The sequence below is a fragment of the Haemaphysalis longicornis genome, unplaced genomic scaffold (assembly GCF_048455015.1).
Source record: "Haemaphysalis longicornis isolate Haplotype H1 unplaced genomic scaffold, Haemaphysalis longicornis Haplotype H1 scaffold_117, whole genome shotgun sequence".
NCBI classification, from domain to species: domain Eukaryota; kingdom Metazoa; phylum Arthropoda; class Arachnida; order Ixodida; family Ixodidae; genus Haemaphysalis; species Haemaphysalis longicornis.
The window spans coordinates 503,237-518,201 of record NW_027526222.1 but is presented as its reverse complement, the minus strand read 5'-3'; the positions used below and the strand labels follow the sequence as shown (position 1 = coordinate 518,201).

Below are 14,965 nucleotides of genomic sequence, written 5' to 3'. Positions count from 1 at the left end.
CTTTTGGAATTTGGCATTTCGGGCTATGTCTACAGTTCATGTTGAACATACAATTTAGAGTAAAGCAAGCTGATAAACAGTAATGGGTGACTATTTGGTTTTCTGAATAGCCAGTGCAACAAGAAACCAGAAGTGTCGAATCGCTTAACAAACTTGTCAAAACAGAGCGGGGAGTTTTAGCGTGTAATAATGCTACACGAGGTAACATAACAGCCTTGGGGGTTTTTCTTGTCTCTGAAGGCTACCACAGTTCACGACTTGAGCTTGCTTGAGCCCCCAGTTCCTCCGAGATAACTGTGTGCATGATATGTCCGCAATTCCTTCGCCTGCAAAAGTTCTAGCGCTGTTGCAAGAGCTATTCAAGAGATGGTACATTGTCCCCACAACTTGTAAAGTTTATCGTAGTGTTTGCCTACGATTCATTATGTTACTGTCCTGTGACTGTCAGTTACGTTATTGCAACAAAAGAATTTTTTTTATACGAGCAAGTTTCACCGGCAAGCATGCTATTTAAATATTCGCTTCATTTGTCTGGCATCAGCCAATAGCACACATTAACTCTTTCGCTACCGCGCCTATTCAAAATCGATTAATTTGATCGATACTTTGGGAGCGCCTTTTCATAGCGTTCCAGGCATTGCTCAAACAGGTAAAGCTGTTAGGAGTTAGATCAGAAAATGGCCTTTCAAAATCTGTTTTGTTTTCATTTTTGCAACGGAAATGTGATTTTTGACACGCTTTTGAATCACCTGGGTGTGGAAAAGGGGCGTGGTCATCGCACGTCACTGCTACCGACGAAGAATGCGTGCCACTCGTAATTACTCTGCACCAGCATTTGTTTTTTGCTATCAGGGCATGAATGGTGAACCAGCAAGCAATTTTAAATCGTCAGGTTCGCACTCTGACAGTAATAACCCCAGAAATCGGCTTAAAATGTCAAGCAGTGCCTGGTTGCAAAGCTACTTTATGATTTTAGGCAGTTTTATTGCCTTTGCGCAAGTTGTTCTAAGTACTGTGGTAGTTCTACTTACCCCAGGACCATTCGCAAACAGTTTACAACAGTTTCGGTTTCGTTTCTGCATCGCGAAATTCATATTTAGCGCTACTACGCAGTTACCCAACTTCAAGGCTACCTGCCATGGCGCCTTGAGCGTCCGCGACTGATCCTGGAACAAAGCACACCGCCCCAGATTTCCCCCCACCCTAACCCGATTTCTGCGATTAGAACTTCAGATGCAAGTCAAAAGATCACACCCAGTCGCCAGATATCTGTTCCGCCGAGGACAGCGCTTCAAACCGGCCTTACACTGCCAGCTGTTCGCCTTCCAGTTTCGTTTCCATGCGAGGGTATATCCGGGTGTCAAATGTTGCTGCTTAGTTGAACCGTCTATTCGGACGGAATCTCCGATAAGTTTTTGTACTGTTTCATTTGAAAACTGTAAGGTGGCGCTGCAATAGAGGAGGCTCGTTGTGCTGATCTTTTTCATCGCGCAACTGCTACTCGGCCAAAGATCGCAGGGCACGATTCTAGCGCATCGTACCTCATTTTTGCGAGCAAGGCTACAATTGCGAGTAAGAAGATGATAATAAAGCTCAGCTTTATGTTTTGAGAGGTAACTGACCGTGAACGTCAACAAGCATCAACCACGGCGTTCCGTTTTCAACTTCATGCGTTTCTTTCCGCATCGCGTGCTTGTCCCAAATATTGTGCTCACTGTAAATGCAAAGGCAGTCATTGACAAGATGTTTTTTCGTTGTGGGGGCAAATTGGTGTCTCTGATAATGTCAAACCGCCAAATTTATTACAGGGAACCACCCGAAATTGCACATTTTGAAATAGAGGTTGGGCTTCACCGCATGACACGAGCACCGTGCGTGCTAAGATTTTTTTTTATATCTGACAAACTGTTCCGCGTAAGTCGACATTGTTTTCTAGGGCGTGTTTTTGAAATGTTTCCGTACAAAATGTATATTCTAATTTTTTCTACTACAGGTGGTTTGATATACACAACTCCTTTTTTATCATTTTTTTCGACAACTTGACAAAAATTTTGATTTTGATATTTTTTTTCACAATTATGATTATAAAAACATTGAAAAAACTGGTGTTATTGGAAAGGCCGTTAAATAATCTGCATTTTGTGTTCCTGTAATTAGTGCCTAACTAGCAGGAAATAAATGTTTTCTTGGACCCCTAAAAATTGGTCAATTTCCCGGTGGTAGCGAAAGAGTTAAGCTTATAGTGTCAGAATTTGAGTGCATGAAAGTGAGTGGCCACCCTTCCATTCTCCTTATTAACCCTTTCGGCCCTGGCGTCGTCATTTGACGACAGAACACATGATTAGCGCCTTAAGAACGAAACGAAAACTGCTAGTTTTTTGCGCGAGGTTCGTTCGAGGGTGCCTCTTGCAATAAACATAACCATTCTTGAGTTTTCGGGGGGCTGGACGATATGAAACAGAATAAGCTTCAGTGGACATGTGGTATGACGACAGGGCGGGTAAGAAAACTGAAATTCCGGTTTGTCATAACATCTATAAATCTGTAAATACTTGGATTACCAGCTTTATATTTTTTTTTCTGTATAAGGGCGCTGGCACTGTGCCGTTATAGGTTTCAGGAAAAAAAATCTTTTCATGAGAAAGAAAAATTTTAATTGCCTAATGACCTAATTAATTGTCATGCATATAAATTCTATAGGTGTAATTTTTCATTTCTGTGCTTCTGAGGTCCGAAGCTGTGCGAAAAAAACCCATAAAACAATTTTCGCTTGAAATAAAAAAAATTCGGGGCTTAAAGGGTTAAATAACTTGCTCTATTCCCGTTCGGATTAAAATTGGCATGAGCCCAATTTTGATCGGACTGGAGTGAAGTTAAATACTTTATTTGTTTTAAGGGAAGCGCTGGGCTAGAAGGGGAAACATTGCACGCACTACTTAAATTTATTTTACCTCGTCAGGTCTGGCTTAATTCTTTACACACATGCAAGTGATGTATATTCGCCTCAATTTCCTCCCAGGAGCACGTCCTTGTGCAATGGCCCGTTTCAGGCGCTTCCCATGTGTGCTTGCCTTGTTTGGCTTTTATGCGCAGCTTCAGCGTTGTGTAGAAAATCCAACATAAGGGCTTAAAGGGGCCATGCAGACAAAACACAAGTTTGGTTCATTCGAAAGATTACCTCGTTAGCTTATTTAAGCGAAGTTTGGTGTCAGTATGATTCTATGTAATTAGGAAAAAGGTATGGCCATGCGACCCACTAGCTCATTTCCCGCAACAGAACCTATGATGTATGCCCGTGCGATTGACTGAAGCCGGCAAAAGCAAATTCAAATTAGGCAGGGCTTATAAGCTTGCCGAACGAGCTATTTGCTCTTAAATTTAGGGCACATTCTTTTTATAGCAGTAAGAATTGTGGGGCGAACAATTAGTCACAAACAAGCACATAAACACCAAAGCAGTTAGTGCAGCACTTAGCTGGCTGACACTGGCAGCCCTCGGACACTATGAACTTGTCTGACGCAACACTGATCAACTGAAATAAGCGGCATGGCCACTTACATGACCATGTTTTTTGAGTCATAGCTTACGTTTTAGGAAACGACTGCAGTCGAATCCCGCTACAACGAAGTCCGCTTTTACGAAATTTCAAATTTCTGCATCAACGAAATATTTTTGAATTCCCCATCACCTAGCCATAGAAGTCAATGCAACAAAGTCCTTACCACAACGAACCATTTGTTTGGCTTGTTTTCGCTTCAGTGAAATTTTCGCCCGGTAAAACTGGGTTTGACCATTTACCGTATTTATTCGAATATAAGGCGGTCACGATTATAAGGCGAGGGGGGGAGTTGAGGGACCCAAGAAAAAGAAAAAAAGTTTGCACAATAATATAAGGCGAAATAACGAAAGAAAAAAGGCAACTAAATTCCTTACCTTTAAGCAAAGCAGACACCAAGTATTCATGAACTATCTGCACACAACGATATTTATTCGGAGAGATGGAAATGCAACTTAGAAACTGTCTTCAGAGGTGGTGGTATCCGAATCTTCCTTGTCACTTACGCACACAAAGAGGTCATCGTCCTCAGCGCCGTCAAGAGCATTTGAAATGCAGCACTTGCGGAGCGATGCCGCAACCATGGCTTCGGGGATCGCTGCCCAAGTGTTGACCACCCACTGGGCGAGCATAGACGGGGACGCCCGCTTCAGACGTCCCGACGGCGTCAGGGCCACATTGTCAGACGCCATCCATTTGTTGTACAGCCATCTGACGTGTGCCTTAAAGTGCTTGTTAAGGCAATTGTCAAGCGGCTGTAGTTGACTCGTCATGCCCCCTGGAATGACGACCAGCTCCGTCTGGTTGTCCATGAGCTTCTTCACACCTTCTGTGAGGTGCCCGCGGAAGGCGTCGAGCACCAGCATTGACCTCCGGGCGAGAAGTGCCCCTGGTCTCAGGCTCCACACCGACTTTGTCCAGTCAAGAAAAAGCTCTTCCGTCATCCACCCTTTCTCCTGGCAACGATTGTGGACGTTTTGCGAGAACGCCTCGTTCTTTGGCATAGTCTTTCTGTTTGGGATGATGAAGGGAGGCAACTTCCGCCCATCGGCGGTGCAGGCTAACATCGTGGTTATCCGAGCCTTCTCGTTGCCTGTAGTGCACAAGCTCACTTGGCGATCACATTTTTGGTGAATGGTCTGGGCCGACGGCATGTCAAAAAAAAAATCAGTTTCGTCGGCATTGCCAATCTGCCCAAGTAGAAGTTGTGGTCGCGTTGCAGGCCGATAACATATCTTTGAAAGGAAATTAGTTTTTCTTCATAGTCTCCTGGCAACTTCTGCATCACGGAGGTCCGCCTTCGCAACGAAAGCGCGGCCCTCTTCATGTACTTCTGCACCCAGCCCCGGCTGGCTTTGAACTTGAGAGCGGGAATGCCATGCTCTCTCGCGATTTCGCGCGCCTTCATCTGCACGATGTCGGTAGTGACGGCCAAACCGCGGCCTCTTCGCTCTTTGACGAAGTCCATCAGCACTTTTTCCACTTCGGGAAACGCTCCGTTTCGTGGGCCATGGAAAGCCTTCCTCGTTGCGGCGCATGCTAAGAGCGACGTCTTTTGTTTGCCCCAACGATGCACGTTGTTTTCGGGAACGTCACACTTTCGACCCGCCTCGCAGTTTCCAGTGACTTCTGCCTCTGCTATGACTTTCCTCTTGAAGGCTGCATCGTAGTGGCAACGACAACTCGCCATTGCGCTGGTCGCGTGAATCAAGCACAGAGAAAGAAAATCTTGCAGCAGGGACCCCGAGAGCTCTAACAAAAAATGCAAAATGGCGTCCCGCCTTGTTTACAAGCTTTGCGGCTACTACTGGCTTGGAATGGCTACTGCTGGCTCAGCTCGTTGACATGGTCGAAAGCGCCTGCTGCCATGGCCTCTGCTGTATCTCGAACTGTTCAATACCCTTGCAGTTGCCAAAACTCGGTAATTACTATCTGCAACCTGCGTTTGTGTAAAATTTGCGTTTTATTCTGAAATCTTTGTTACATTTCCAACAGTGTCTTGTTTTATTCTGAAATCTTTGTTACATTTCCAACAGTGTCTTCGGGCTCTTTTGGAAGCTTGGAAATGGTTGGATGGTGGAAACCAAAACCGTGACACCAAAATCGGCATATTGGGAAACTGAGCCTCGAATATAAGGCGGCGTATGACTTTGCGACCGCACATTCTGGAAAAAAACCTCGTCTTATATTCGAATAAATACTAGGGGTGTGCGAATAGTGAAATTTGATCTCGAATCGAATAGTGGACAAAAATATCGAATATCGAATACCAAAGCTTTTATTTGGAAGAACAAGTAGGTTGGACACTAACAAACGCATGCTCATGTCCTTGAGCTCTAAATAGTAAATACACTAAAAGGAATTAAAGAAATCACAAACTGTCATGTTAAAAGTATTACAAATTCTCCAAATCTCAAAGTAGTGAACGTGGTGTTTGCTCATCAAGTGATTCAAGAGCGGGCTTGTCGTGCTTGCCGGCGTCTTGAGCGTGGAGCCGCATTTCTTGCAGATGGCAGAGGATGGACTTGCCTTCTCAAAAAACTTCCAAATTACGCTTCTTTTTTCACCGTGGCTGTTCATGCTGAATGGCACGGCACGCAGACGTTACACAGGAGGATAATCACTGGTGTGCGACGACCATGGCGACGACGGCGACGACCGTCAGATTGGCTATGGATAGGCGTCGAGAAAGGGTCTAGGACGGGGGATGATAGTGTGTTACAGCAAGGCCAAAATCACAGAAATTTAACAAGACCATAATTATACGCTATTTTGCGGCTGCACAGTCGTGTGATAAAATTAACAAAAGAAAAATGATATTTTACGGCCGACTATCAGGGGGGAAGAGTCAGTGTCATTGCCTTCACGAAATGGCGTCGTCGTATTAATTTGTTTGTTTTGTCCCGAGTGCGACGCATCATATTTGTTTCCAATGACGTGAAAACGGCAACGCACCTCATTATTACAAAAACCTGTATGTGAGGAACGTTTTCTGCACGCTAAAGACTGCTGTGTCGCTCCTTCTTTCCGTGTATGCCAGTGACGCAAAAAGATCGAGGAACTATTCAATTACATGTCGGCAATGAAGTCTCTGCGGGCGAAAAGGAGGGATATGTTCAAACCTCAAAGACAACTTTCCTGGTCGAAAATGGGTCGCTGGCAATTGTTTGACCAAAACCTTTCGACGTTAGGGTCAGTAAGGGCCACACTAATCTAGCCGCAACTTTGGCAGCGTTCGGAATATTTGTCACGTCGAATTATTCGCAAGTCCGAATCACTAAGGGCACTTAGTTTCACCGAAAATAAGTGTCGTGTGCCCACACCACCCCCAATAAACAAAAATGAACGCATAGATGGACACCATTGCGTGCTGGCGATTACAATGTAGCTGACCGTCTTTACACGAGGTGCAGTAGCAGTTTGCTAAGCTGGAGCTACAGCCAATCCGTATCCAGTTGAAATCGCATGAATGTGCCATGCTGGCGCTGTGCTGTTATGCATGCATTGTGAGCAGCTGTCATTGCCGTTTTCGTACTACCATTCTTCATAGTCGAGAGCAAAAAATTGCTGCTGCTTAGCTCAGCTAACCTTGGATACGCAAAGCAAAAGCTTGGCTTGGTCTGGTTGTCTTGGTTTCGCTCGGTTAAACCTTTGATGCAGCTGCACTGCTGACCACGGCTCAAAGCTGTTTGGAACCATGCAATGCTCACAGGAGAAGGCCCAGCCTTGCCTTCATTCTCGGCAAACGTGGCGTTTCTCTTTCACGGCGAACGCGGCGCAAGATGAGTCTCGTCGCCCGAGGCGCCCCAGTGGCGCAAGTGTGGGAGGCTGTGGGTTTGATCGGCTGTCGATCAGCTGAGCGGCTGCTCCGTCGTCACCGCAAGGGGAGCGGCGGCGATGTGAGCAGTACAACTAAAAATGGGGCCTTGTGCGCAGCGCCGACAGCGGGCCCGGCGAATCGCGCGATGCGCTTCGAGGGGTATGTCTCCGGTCAAAAGGTTAACTTGCGCATCCTCCGCGAAACCGCTGGACGAAAGTAGTAAAGCTTTGTTTTAAAATCATGTTTGCGTGTTTAGCCTTGAACCCACGTCGTCCTTTTTGCCTGCCAAAGGCCAGATGCTGCCGTGCCCAGTCAGATAATAGGAGCCGCTCCTGCCTGAAGGGAGACACTCCTCTTAACGAGGGGACGTGTATTTTGATGAAAATTGGCACAGCAGCTGGAAATTCTTCTGTGATAACACCATAAAAATTTCAAAGTAATATTTTAGAAACTTTTTTATTTATTAAATTTTCTTTCTGTTCCGCTTGTACCGAGCTTCAGCGGCTTATAAAACACTACAGAAAGCTTGTTCAAAGTGCTTTGCATTCCCAAATGAATGGACGAGGTCGTGACAGTCTTGGAATTTTTTTTACAACACGATGTGTTTTAGTTTTCATTTATTAGAGGTTAATGTGCAACAGGCATGTCGACTGTGAACGACTATTTGAATAAAAACAAATCTCAAAAAACAAATCTGGAAAACCAAGAGTGTCACGACCTGAAATGTTCATCAAGGAATGTAATGCAAGAAACGAAATCAAAATAGACCCAGCGGTCTCGAAACCCCTGGAACAAGCGACACAGGTGGCAAAAAAAACTGTTTTTAGAAAAGGGCTTCCGAAGGTCCCACATAGGTTTCACTTATCAAAAGTCGTCAGGGTTGTAGCCTTTCATGTCCTTTTGAACATGTGGCTTCTGGAAGGCCTTGCCTTGAAATTGGAGTGCCTTTTACAGCCTTTCTCTTTCCACAAAACATCATTTTCAGCTCCTCTGTGAAGAGTACATAGCCCAGTTTGCAGACCAAACGAAGGGGGAGTCAATGGGCTTTCAATGCAAAGTAGATTAGCTGGTTGGCTGTATCGCCCTGGACAACCTCCTTTTGCAGGGTTGTCACCATGGCAACAAGTTAAGCATTTTTTTTTTACTCAAAATTTGAAAATTTTTGGCTTTTATGTGTTATCATCTTGCAGGGGTGAGACAGCTGCGCATATTGCGCAGATTTGATACAAATTTGTTTTCCTGCGCCAGGCTGCTCCAAAAGCTTGAAAATTGGTAAAATTGCGCCAAACTGCTCCAAAACAGTCTGAGAGCCAACGATTTTAACGCTCCCATCAGTTTCAGTGGGGAAAAATGCTTACTGACCACATAATTTTCCATTACCCCCAAGATGATGCTGTTTCTAAAAATTAATTGACTGATCATTCAATAAAAAACTCGCATAAAACGGTACCCGAAATAGTTTTTTCGGAAGACAATGTCTGGTTGCACATGTTATATTCTGTATGTTTTTAAAGCTTTCCCATCGAAAATCATTGCAAAGTCCTGTATAAAAATACTAATGTTTACTGAGGCGACAAAACTTGTTCAAGTTAATGACAAAACTGCAATTTTCTGAGCGCCGTATCTCCGGAACGACATTACGTACGTATACGGGGCGCCGCCATCTTGGTATGGTGAGGATCGGAAAACATGGCCAGCGGGCGAAGCAGTTGCTCGTAGTTCAGGCTAGTTAATTCTAGTTCAGGCAGACCGCTCTCCGCAGATTTCTACCGTGCTTTTGGTTATGGGGGTGGCTAGGTTTAGATTTAGTTTGATCTGTTACGGGAAGTTGCGCCACTCGAAAGGTGTTCATAGAAAACAACGCGGTGCCCGCGAATTCACCGTGTTTCGTGTGAGGCGCGGTTCGCGCTTGAAGTAAAATTTTTGACTCATTGCGTTGTTATAAAACGCAGAGTTATTGCTGCCTTTGACAGCGAGCTTGCAAGCGGCGGGAATGGGACGGTCGACACTTCAAAAGGGGCGGCGCAGGCTACATCGCCGCAAAATGTTCAAGCAATGTCCGATAGCGGGACGGGCTATTATTGCACGCTAGTAATAATGGTTCATCAATCTGAAGTGAAATTTAATGCCAAAAGGGATATGGATAAACATATCAACGTTACTCAAATTACGATCGATCATAGTGAACGTGCACCTTAGTGTTTGATATGGGAAAGCTAGTGGGGTGCGACGACTGTCACCTCGCTTTGCGTAACTTTTGCCGTGGCTCTACACTTGTGCTTAATTAAAGCCAAGTCTGGGATTACAAAAATAATAATTAGGCATTCCCATGATAATAAAAATGCCTTACGATTGCTTAGTTTTTCAACTTGATATTTTCAACGGAACTCCATGTTATCTATACATAGGGCCTAAGAATTTAAAAATGGTTTGTAAAAGGTAGTGCATTTGGTACCTCGTGATATTCTGGTAGAAAAACTTTATTAAGAGGCTGTTTCAGTGTTATATACATTCAAAACCGATTAAAAAGTGCTCTTTCCCCCCGAGTTGCCAAAAATTTGATTTTTTGGGCACCTAAGGTGACAAAAAATATCGTTAACTGCTCCAAACCAAGGTTCTTCTGCTCCAAAATCGAGATTTTGCTGCTCCAAGAACTGCTCCCAAACTTGATTCAGCTGTCTCACCCCTGATCTTGCCTGGCGCAGCAACATAGTACTCATACGTGCAGGTGTTCATTGCCAAAACTTTGCATACCACAAGGATGCAAATGAGCTACTTTGAAGCTTGGTATAATATTCTGCATAACTCCAACTTCAATGCAAGGGGATTTTTTTACTGCTTTTGACATTCAAGACGTCCAATATTTCTCACAGCACAGCCAGTATGCCCTAAGCCATAGATATATGCATTGGTATCAATAATTTCCCTTAAAAATTCACTGTTAAATGCTGCGACAGTAAGGTACATTTTTAACGCAGAGAACATATTTTTATTCCTATACAGTTGAACCCCTTTATAAGAGACACGTATTGGGGGGCAGTTTCTGTCTGTTTCTGTCTCTATGAGATGTCTCTTGTAAGCCGGGAACCGTGTTTTCACTTAATAATCGGACCCTAGTTCAATGTGGACACCGTATGACTAAAATAAGCTCAAAAGAACGCTACAGCATGTTTTGAAAGATTCATTCTAATTTATGTTTGGCCCCCAGAATTTATGAAACAGTTCTGAATCTTTGTTTGCTTCATGACTGTATTTACACTGTCTTTTACAACCGATTCTACAAGATTTTTTTTTCTTTTCACTGTTTGTGGAAGATGAATCGTAGATGTTGAGTTCACAAGCCTGATGAATAGCCAGAGCACACAGCTTCTTCCGCTGTGTGCTCAGGCTATTCATTACGCTTGCAGGACTCAACATCTGCGATGCTTCTTGATTGGGAGCTACGTGAGTAGGAGAGCCCGCATGTGCAGTCACGCTCCATCCAATGGATGGCAGTAAGCTTCAACCACTTCTGTAAGTTGCATTTCCATTGGCAGGGCTTCTCATCGTCATTTCATAGCTGACTGAACCACTGTATGTTTGCTGAAGTCGTCTGTCGTCCACCTGTGTTTCCAGAATGGAAGCAACTGCAATTAGTGACTGGTGGCACTGCATCTGAAGTTAAAATGTCTGTTACAAGCGAAATTATTGATTAAAGTTCAAGGATGACTTGTCCCTTATAACCAATCTTCTACATCCGATGTCTGTTATAAAAGAGGTCAATTTAATGGGAAAGATAGGGCAGCCAACCATGTTGGTGAATAGTCTCTTATACCCATTTGTCTCTTACATCCATGTCTCTTATAACGAGGTTCAACTGTATTCCTAAAACGCAAAGAACATATTTTTATTCCTATATTCCTAACTCAAACTTAGAAGCGCACGGGAAACGTTGCTCAAGAAAGGCGATATGGCTGCGCGCATCGCAGTGACATATCGCACTTTGATTATCCTTGATATTGCTGGTCAGGTCGCTTTTAAAATGAAATCTAATGCCGCAGGCATTAATTACAACTACTGGCGTTCAATCGTAACCGGTTGTCCAGTCATGTGATGCTCCAATGCGCGTCGGCTATGCCGTGCGTGCCGCAGCGTTTGACGCGTCGACAGTTTTCTTTCCCAAGGCTAGCGAGCCCACAGTCGAAACACAGCAATAACTAAGGGTGTAAGCATCGCAAATCCGACTAATAGTTCACTTCACGAACCGCTATTGCAAGCACGCACACCGCGTCACCCTTCGGGGGTCTGGTGACGGTAGTCACGCGCACCATGAAGCGTTCGATGACCTCCGCCTTTCGAGCCACACAACTTTCCGTAATCTGGCTCGTGATCTCGGGCATTCCCATCGCGATAACGTCCGTGTTGAATACCATAGACTGAACGAAAACTTGGTCGAGCGCAGCAGCGAAAATGAACTCGAACCGCACACTACGCAGTTCAGGCGGCCGCCATCTTGCGTTGCGCCGTGACACCCAATCAGGAGGGTCGTTTTAGCGCGCCCCGACCGGAGGACCAATAGCACTTCAGCATCTATTTCTAGCTTCGTTTGCGCGTCGTTTCTTTTCTGCTGTTTGTGAATGAACAAAGATAAAAGAGACCAGCGAAACCGGAAAGGCAATCGCTCGGCCGATCTAACGATATCAAAATGGCCGCGCCGGTGGCACCATTGCGGAGATACAGCACTCCGAAAATTGCCGTTTTTTCGCCCTTTTGCACTGATAGTTTGTCACCGCGCCTGCGAAAGTATTTTTTTATGCCACTTTGTGACGCTTTTCAGCGGAAAAACTTTGCAGGCGCACAGAATAGGAAACATAGAAGCCGAATATGTGGCTTTCAAAAAAACGATGTTTTGGTCATTTTTCCGAAGTTGAAAGCCGCGTCCCCCCTTAAAACAATTTCTTCTGATCTTCAAGTAAGCTCTGAAACTTGTCAGCCTTGCTGCATTTTTGTCACTGATTTCAAATATGCCATTATTTTTTAGTTAGTGAAGTAGTTCTCAAGATAATTAGATAATCAGCCATTTCTGGAGGAATAGCGAAAACGGTGGTAGCCGTAAAACTGTAAACTTTATGCAATACTTTATGAACACTAGTGAATGCAATAAGAAAGCGTTTTTTTTTTTTTTTTATGTAACGCTTGGAACTAATTTTACGGCTCATTAAACTTTGGTGTTTGAAATTGGCGTTCGAAATGGGTCCTGGCCACTGCTGCCACCAAAGTTTAATGAGCTGTAAAATTAGTTCCAAGCGTTACATCAGTAAACTGCTTTATTGCATTCATTAGGGTTCATAGTATTGGTCATAAAACTGTAATCTTTATATTTTCTAACACCGTTTTCTCTATTCCTCCAGAAATGGCTAATGATCTTTACTTATCTTTGGATTTGACAGCTCTCGGACACTCTGAACGTTCTCCTGAAAGGAGTAATGACGCGAAATCTTTGTGCTATGTTTTTTTGCAGCTATCGGTGCCTACGAACCCACTAATCACTAGATTGTCGAACGCAGCATAAATAATTACTTCCTGCTCCATTTCTTCGTGTCAGTTTTGGTTTCGGTTAAGCGAACACCTAGGCAGCCACTATGACAGAAATGCGCATTTGACGTCGCTGTTCATGTCGCACCACAGCCGATGCCGGTCTGGGCACGCTTGCCGTACTGGCCCGACCGGCTGTATTCGCACATGACTTCAGTCCCAAAAGCTGTGACGTGATGCACAAGGCGGAAAAGCACGTGCCAACAGCACCGTGGCCGCCTCGATACATCACAGGAGCCCCGACATCAGCCGTTTCAGTCAAAGCACAGATGACGTCATGAGCTTGCTCGATGGCGCGGATGAGCTTTCTCGTGCGCACAAGGATTAAAAATGATTTGAAATGTTCTACTGAATGGTTACGGTTTAAACTTTTGAGGCGGTATCTCCACATAAAAGGAAGCCTTTTACATCGTTATCTGAGCTTTGAAATTTCGTGCCAGTGCTCCTTTAATACTGATTTTTAATTTAAATTGTGAACCCCACAATGTGCAGCTTTGTTTGGGCTTGAGTCCTGTATAGAGCAGCAGTAACCAGCTCCAGCTACCTGTGCCTGCCTGCGCCACTGCGCGGCCACGGTTGGCCCCCGCGCAGCGATCGTGCTGGTGTAGTATACACGGCTCCCTCACTGTGCGTGCGGTGTGCCCGGCGTGTTATAAAAAGCAATAAAAATGGTGCCTGTAATTGCTGCAGAACTTCGGTCACCCCCCCCCCCATCCTTCTGGTAAGCCTGTTATTTGTGCTCGGGGGAAAAAAAGTTAACACTGGTACATTCATTATTTGGTTACGACGAAATTGTACGGTTTGTTTTACGTAGCTAGAAGCATGCATTGCTTGGTCAAGAATGGGTAATGCGCAAGGTTTTTCTCTTGTGTTCTGTGGACAATTTTTTTCGTTGGTGCCCAGCACTTTGGCGGCCGCTACCGTGGTTTGACATAGGCGTCGTAACCGAGCGAACGAAGACAGAAAGAAAACGGCGGCAGAAGTGCAGTATGCTGAGCCAGCACGAGACTCTTCTCGGCGGTGATGCATGGTGAAAGTGTGAGGAGGAGGCAGTGAGACATGCTGGGCAGTGGCGACGTGCTGCAAGACGACGCCGTAGCAGCGCGTGCCGTCGTGCAGTCGACAGTGATGTGCGGTCACTTCCTGAGACACTGTTCGCGCACCAACACAGACACTTACTATCGCTGCTGTTAAGAGAACGCATGAGTGAGTGTTGCGTCAGTGCACTGCAGCACTGAGGAGTGATCGCTGAATGGGCGAGGCTACTGGTGGATGTGCGTCCTCGTTAAGCGGCTCATCCAAACCACGTGACATTTGCGCGGGCGATTCAAACAAGATTTACGACATGCTCAGTAGCAGCGACGCGCTGCGAGATAACGGCAGAGTATCATGCGCCGCTGTGCATAAGCTGATCGCGTGAGCACTTCCTGAGACACAGCAGCTATGCGCCGTGACCGAGAAGACTGCAGTTCGCGCTGTGCACAAATTATTACATTAAATTAAATCGGCCATTTTTTTTCTCTAGTCTAGTCAGGTTTGGTTATCTCTTGTGTCCTTTATTTTTTTCTCAATTTCTTTCTCTTAGTTTCTTTTATATTTTTGTTTTTATTTGTCTAGAGTGATTTTTGGTGTGTGCAAAAGGTACAATTTCACTATCTCTAATCTCCTCTGGGTTTCTTGCAACTGATGGTCGCAAGATCACAATCACGATCACGAACATTTTTTTTGTCTGAAGTCTAGTTAACTGTAGCTATAAAACAAAGCTTATCTCAAGTTTTCTCTAGCTATTGCTCTGTCAGCTCTTATGTTTTAATTATGGGAATGTGTTTTACAACTCATTAAGAAAGTGGTCAACTTGATATTAAATGTTGAGTAAATACAAACAGGAATCATTTTTTGTTTACAAAAAATTTAAAAAATTGAACTTGGACTTTTTCTGCTACAACTCTCCTTTTGATGCTCCAAAGTTGCTCCAAAACTCCCCTTCGATTGCTCCAAAGCTGCTCCAAAAGGCT

General features: G+C 44.7%; 1 protein-coding gene across 3 annotated transcripts in view; it reads left to right on the top strand.

Moving 5' to 3' along the window:
- LOC144161486 (uncharacterized) overlaps positions 1-14,965 on the top strand; it is a 78,169-nt gene that overhangs the window by 48,016 nt on the left and 15,188 nt on the right. The gene's annotated exons all lie outside the window — the stretch shown is intronic.